This window comes from Castor canadensis, chromosome 13, assembly GCF_047511655.1.
Source record: "Castor canadensis chromosome 13, mCasCan1.hap1v2, whole genome shotgun sequence".
In the NCBI taxonomy this organism is placed as follows: Eukaryota; Metazoa; Chordata; class Mammalia; order Rodentia; family Castoridae; genus Castor; species Castor canadensis.
Genome location: NC_133398.1, coordinates 39,800,687 through 39,806,174, shown reverse-complemented (window position 1 = coordinate 39,806,174; position 5,488 = coordinate 39,800,687). Strand labels below are relative to the sequence as shown.

General features: G+C 41.3%; 1 non-coding gene across 1 annotated transcript; it reads right to left on the bottom strand.

Moving 5' to 3' along the window:
* Nucleotides 1-584: 584 nt before the first annotated feature.
* LOC141415955 (U7 small nuclear RNA) lies at nt 585-646 on the bottom strand. Its single transcript, XR_012440897.1, has one exon. It is a non-coding gene; the product is annotated as a U7 small nuclear RNA (small nuclear RNA).
* Between the last annotated feature and the right edge of the window lie 4,842 nt (nt 647-5,488).

Below are 5,488 nucleotides of genomic sequence, written 5' to 3'. Positions count from 1 at the left end.
CTCCACATTCCAATATCCTGGATTCTTCACTGAAGCTTAGGCTTCACCCTCACATCTTCATACATTGCCTTCTGAGGGGCTGCGTGCAGGTACTCTGTCACTGTCACACATTGCCTGGCCTCCCAGGCATTCCTTTGAAATCTTGGAGGAAACCTCCATGAGTTTGCAACTCTTGCACTTTGCATGCCTACCAAACAAGCATCACATGGATAATGCTAAGGTCTGCCACCAGTTCAAGTGGTAGCCAAGGCCTCTCAGCATTGGTCTCTGAGAACCTGGGAGAGCAAGGCATAGTGAGATAAATCCTGGGGAAACAGCTTTCTAGGCAGCCCTGTGTAAGCAGGACATACTTGAAGCATTCTCTTCTAAGGCAATTTTTTATTTATTTTTAAAATTTTTTTATTATTCATATGTGCATACAATGCTTGGGTCAAAAGTTTTTTAAATGAATTTAAATTTTCACACCTGTGAGGCTATGTGTGATGGGTGTGGTCTGGTCAATTCTGAGATGTCCTCAAGGCAGCTTTCCTACTATCCTGATGCAAACTACCTGGCTTTTTTTTTTTTTTTTTTTTTTTTACTGAGGGGGTTTTCCAGCATAAGCCAGAAAACCTGCTGGACAAAGTCTAAAAGAGCTGTGACACTTTGGCTTTTTTTTTTTTTTAACGGCCCTAGTCTCTTTAACAACCACACCTTTAGCCCTGGTATGGGTGTGAGCTGGTGGCTCACATCTACAATCCTAGTTATTCAGGAGGCTGAAGCTGGGAGGACTGCAGTTTGAGGTCAGTCTGGGCAAATAGTTTGTGAGATCTCCCAACTCCAAAATTACCAGAGCAAAATGGACTGGAGGCACTGCTCAAGTAATAGAGCACCTTCTTTGCAAGCGCAAAGTCCTGAGTTCAAACCCCAGTCCCACCAAACACACACACACACACACACACACACACACACACACACACACACACACACACACACACACACCTTCCTTGGCCCCAACTTTAAGCATGTTCCTTTTCTGAACAAACGGCATGTTTTTCAAATCTTTCTACTCTGCTTCTTTCTCCCAATAAACTTGGCTGAAAGCAGCCAGCAATAATCATTGCCACAGCCTGAATGCTGGGCTATCTTGAAATTTTCTCTGTCAGATTAATTAATCTATCACCTTTAAACTCAAAACTCCCCCAGTCTCAGGACAGAGATAAAATGTAGACAAATTCTTGGCCTGAATGTATCACTAATGGCCTCTACTCCAATTCCCAATATAATCTTCATTGTTACCTGAAATATGAGCACAGTCTTTATGTCCACATTTCTATTAGTATTCTGGTCTTCTGAGCCCCAAAATCAACCATTAAGCTCTGCTTACAACACTCTAGGGCTGCTCTAGCCCACATCTCCAAACTCTTCCAGAAACCAGTTCCAAAGGCTTAAGAATCCCATGATCAGGTTTAGTCTCAGCAATGACCCCACTTCCCTAGTACCGATTTTATTAGTCAGACTTCCATTTCTGTGACAAAATACCTGACATAAATAACCCAAGGGAGGAAAGGTATATTTTGGCTCACAATTTCAAAAGTTTCAGTCCTTAATCCTTGGCTCCAATAATTCTGGGCCATGGTGAAGAATATCGTGGTGGCAGGAGCATGTAGAGAGGAGGCTGTTTGCCTCATGGCAGACAGAAAACTGGGGGTAGTGGAGCAGGACAAGACATACACCCCCAAAAACATGCCTCCTCAAGTGTCTTCCTCCAGTTAGGCCCCACCTCCTAAAGTTCCACCACCTCCCAAAATAGTGCCCCAAGCTGGGAACCAAGCCTTCAATACATGGGTTTTTTGGGATCACACTTCATATTCAAACCATAATAACCTAATCATTAGAATTTAAAACTCAAAGGCTACATCTTGCTGTTAGTTTGCTTTCTAAAACATTAGCACATAAAGATACAGGTACTGGATTGCTCCATTTTAGAGCCTAAGGCACTTTAAGAGCCCAGATCTACTTTTCATACTCTCCTATAAGAAACGCACTTTCTCAGTTTCAGGTTTCCAGTCCAGCTTTGTCACATCTGCCTTCTTACAGCAACAGAAGAGCTGGGTTATACATTTGCTTTCTTGGGTAGATTTAAGTGTTCATCCATATTCAACTGCTTTATTCACTTATTTTTATTTTTGGCAATAATAGGGTTTGAACTAAGGGCGTTACCACTTGCTATGCAGGCACTTTACCATTTGAGTCATGCCTCCAAGCCCTTTTCGCTTTGGTTATTTTTGGGATTAGGTTTCACATTTTTGCCTGAACTGGCCTGGACCATAATTCTCCTATTTTAAGTTTCCCATGTAAACTTGGATTACAAGCACATACCAGTACACCAGCTATCAGTTGAGATGGGGCCTCACTAGCTTTTTGCCCAGGCTGGGCTCCATGATCCTCCCATCTCCCATCTCTTCTCTAGCCCACGCTGTAAGCATGAGCCACCATGCCCAGCCTTAACTGCTTTATTTTAAAACCGCTCACTTACATGGCTATGAAGGGGCCAAGGTAAAAGAAAACCCCCTAATGAATGAAACACTATGCCTTGGCATCACGAATATGATTTATTTGCTTCTGGTCTACATTTTCATGCCAGTACTCCCTATACCCTCGAAAGACTTCACCCAGTTGTATTCCAATATCAGAAAAGCTCATTTTTTTCTAATGACAACAAATAACCTACCTGGGAAAAGTAGGGGGGTCATGGGCTATGTATGCTTCAATATCTCATGTCCTTTTTCTGGTCCAAGACATTGTTTACATTTTTTTTCTGTTAAAAGATCTGTTTTCAAGTTAACTTGGCTGAACAAAGAAAGTGGCAGTAATCACCTCACTCTTCCAAATTTTCCTTCAGAACATTTCACATACCACATTGATAACATTCTCCTCTTGGTTGGAGTTCCTAATAAAATATTTTTATTTTAATATTGATATACTATATAGCTTTGTTAATTAGATAGAAATTAAATTAATGCTCTTGTAATATGTTTTTAAAAGGCATACCAGGATAACTTTATCTGAAGCTTGGTTAAATGTTATGTAATTCTTAAGAGCATTGGGATCTCAGTAAAATCTCTACCTTAGACTAACAGTACACATTGCTACAAACTTCTGTTAACATACCGTATCCAAATACTGCCACTCCATTGTCCTGGGATAGTCCCAGTGCAACTGATCAATCTGTGCAGGTAACATTTACTGTGTTCCCCTAGACATTCACCCTACTAAAGTATACTGAATGCCTTTTAGATAGCTTCTGAAGAGTGTCATCCACAGTATCCGAACCCTCAAAACTACTGAAAATTTTCCGAAGTGCCTGAGTGTGGTGGCTAAACTGGAGCCAGCAGTCCCTGGGCTTGAAAAACTCCTGAAACATCCTGAAGGTCAAGTCTAGTCCTCCATAGTAACCCCAGATTTCTAAATAACCCAGATGAAAGATGACCCTTTTTTCTAGAGATTCTTAAATTGAGGTCTATGGAAGCACTTCTATGACTCAACAAACTCCTGGATAACATATACAAAATGTGTACATACACATTATTTTGGAGAATGGGCTTCATGGCTTTCAGCACGTTTTTTTTTTCCCCTTTGGTGGTCCTGGGGTTTGAACTCAGGGCCTCACACTTGCTAGGCAGGTGCTCTACCACTTGAGCCACTGTGCCAGCACGCACATTTTTTTTAACTTAAGTCTATGGTAAAAATCTTCAGAGCTCTATGAAAATGTCCATATAGTTGTTGGGAGCAGAGGGAAGTAGTTAGGACAACTCTACAAAGGAGTCCTGAATCTCTGATTTCCAGTCATATTCAGTGTGTGTGACTGAATACCAGATGCTCAAGGAAATGTCTCTGAAATTACAGAAATCCTTAATGACCATCTCAAGTATGATCTGATTCCTGCAAGGACCATTTATACCTGGATATCTCAGAGATAGACCCAGAAGGTAAAAAATGCTTAAACTCTAAGCCTAAGGCTGGCAGTGTTCATCACAGCTCTCAGACAAGCTACTGGATTGACCATTCCTTCTTCCAGATCTGGCCCCTAAGAGCCTGGGACCAAAGGGTCTCCCTGTAGCTCCCGCAGAAAAGAACTGATCCTCATAGACAGGCACTCTCCCTCACCTAATTCCTGAGGCCTCCCAAATTCTGAAATAAACTCGACCCTGCAGGAGGAAAGAAAAGCCTGCAATGACCCAGACAGCCAATCACAAAATGGTATGTACATCCTGGCAGGGCACAGCCAAACCTAGACATTTCAGAAGATTCTTTGAAGCCAAAGGTTCATTTATATCATGGTTCTCAAACCTTAACTGACTAAAGATCACCTTCAATGTTTTAAAATGCATATTCCTATGCCCTCAGAATTGTCACTCAGCAGTTCTAGGGTAGAGCCCAATAATTCTGATCTTATGAGTCCATGGAGTACATCATTTTTAGAATGCTTCTAGGGCCCTAAGGTATTAGATGTGGAAAGATCAGGTGACCCCAACCCCTACCATGATAAAAGAAGAGGCTTCCAGTTACCATTAATAGAGCCTTTCCCTGTACTAGATACTGCTAAACCCTACCTGGATTATTTTGTCTGATCCTTGTAACCCAACCCTGTTGTACCCATTTGTGCATGAATACTAAAGTTCAATGAAAATAGGAAACTTGCCCAAGATTCCTCAGCAGAGTAGCAGAGCCCGAATTGGGACCCAGGTCAAAATCCAGGTTTGTTCTTAGTAATCTACTACCGATTTTGAAGAGTACCTGATGACAGTAAAGGGGAAGCTATGAAGTCACATTTCTTCTACTACAGCTAGGTTGGTGAAGAAAACCACAGACCAGAGAGTAAGTGGACAACCACTGCAAAAGAGGAAGTAGATAAACAGGCAGGCTCAAAGGTCCAGGTTGAAGCCAAGCAGAAGGACAGATGGGCTGGCAAGGTAAGAATTATATTCCTAGAGCACAATAGCAACAGAAGACAGAGATGAAAGATGGTGGATAATGAGAGATGAACAAAAAGAGACTTTAAAGAAACCAGATGACTTCAGGGAAATCAATGAAACGCCATAGAAGGCTTTTGATCAACATGAGCCCACAGGCCCTGGGTTCTTTGGTCCCTGATGGCTATTCCTGCATTTGTACTTTTCAACTGACAGGAAAAACAATGAGTTCGATACATCAAATACCAAAACCAATTTTGGAGCCCATGACCCCTTTATAGAATATTATATACTCATTCACTAAAGGGATAAAACAATAATACCTAACTCATAGACATGTACAGTGAGAATCCAATGAGATAATTTAACTAAAGTGCTTAGCATAATGCTGAATACATAGGAGTTGAAAAATGGTAGCTCTATATCATTAAGTACTACTAATTACTACCGTACCCACACTCAACAAGCAACCTGTGTGGTATTTTATTTATTTGTAACAAACAATGAGGTCAAATGTGGTCTCTATGGATCAA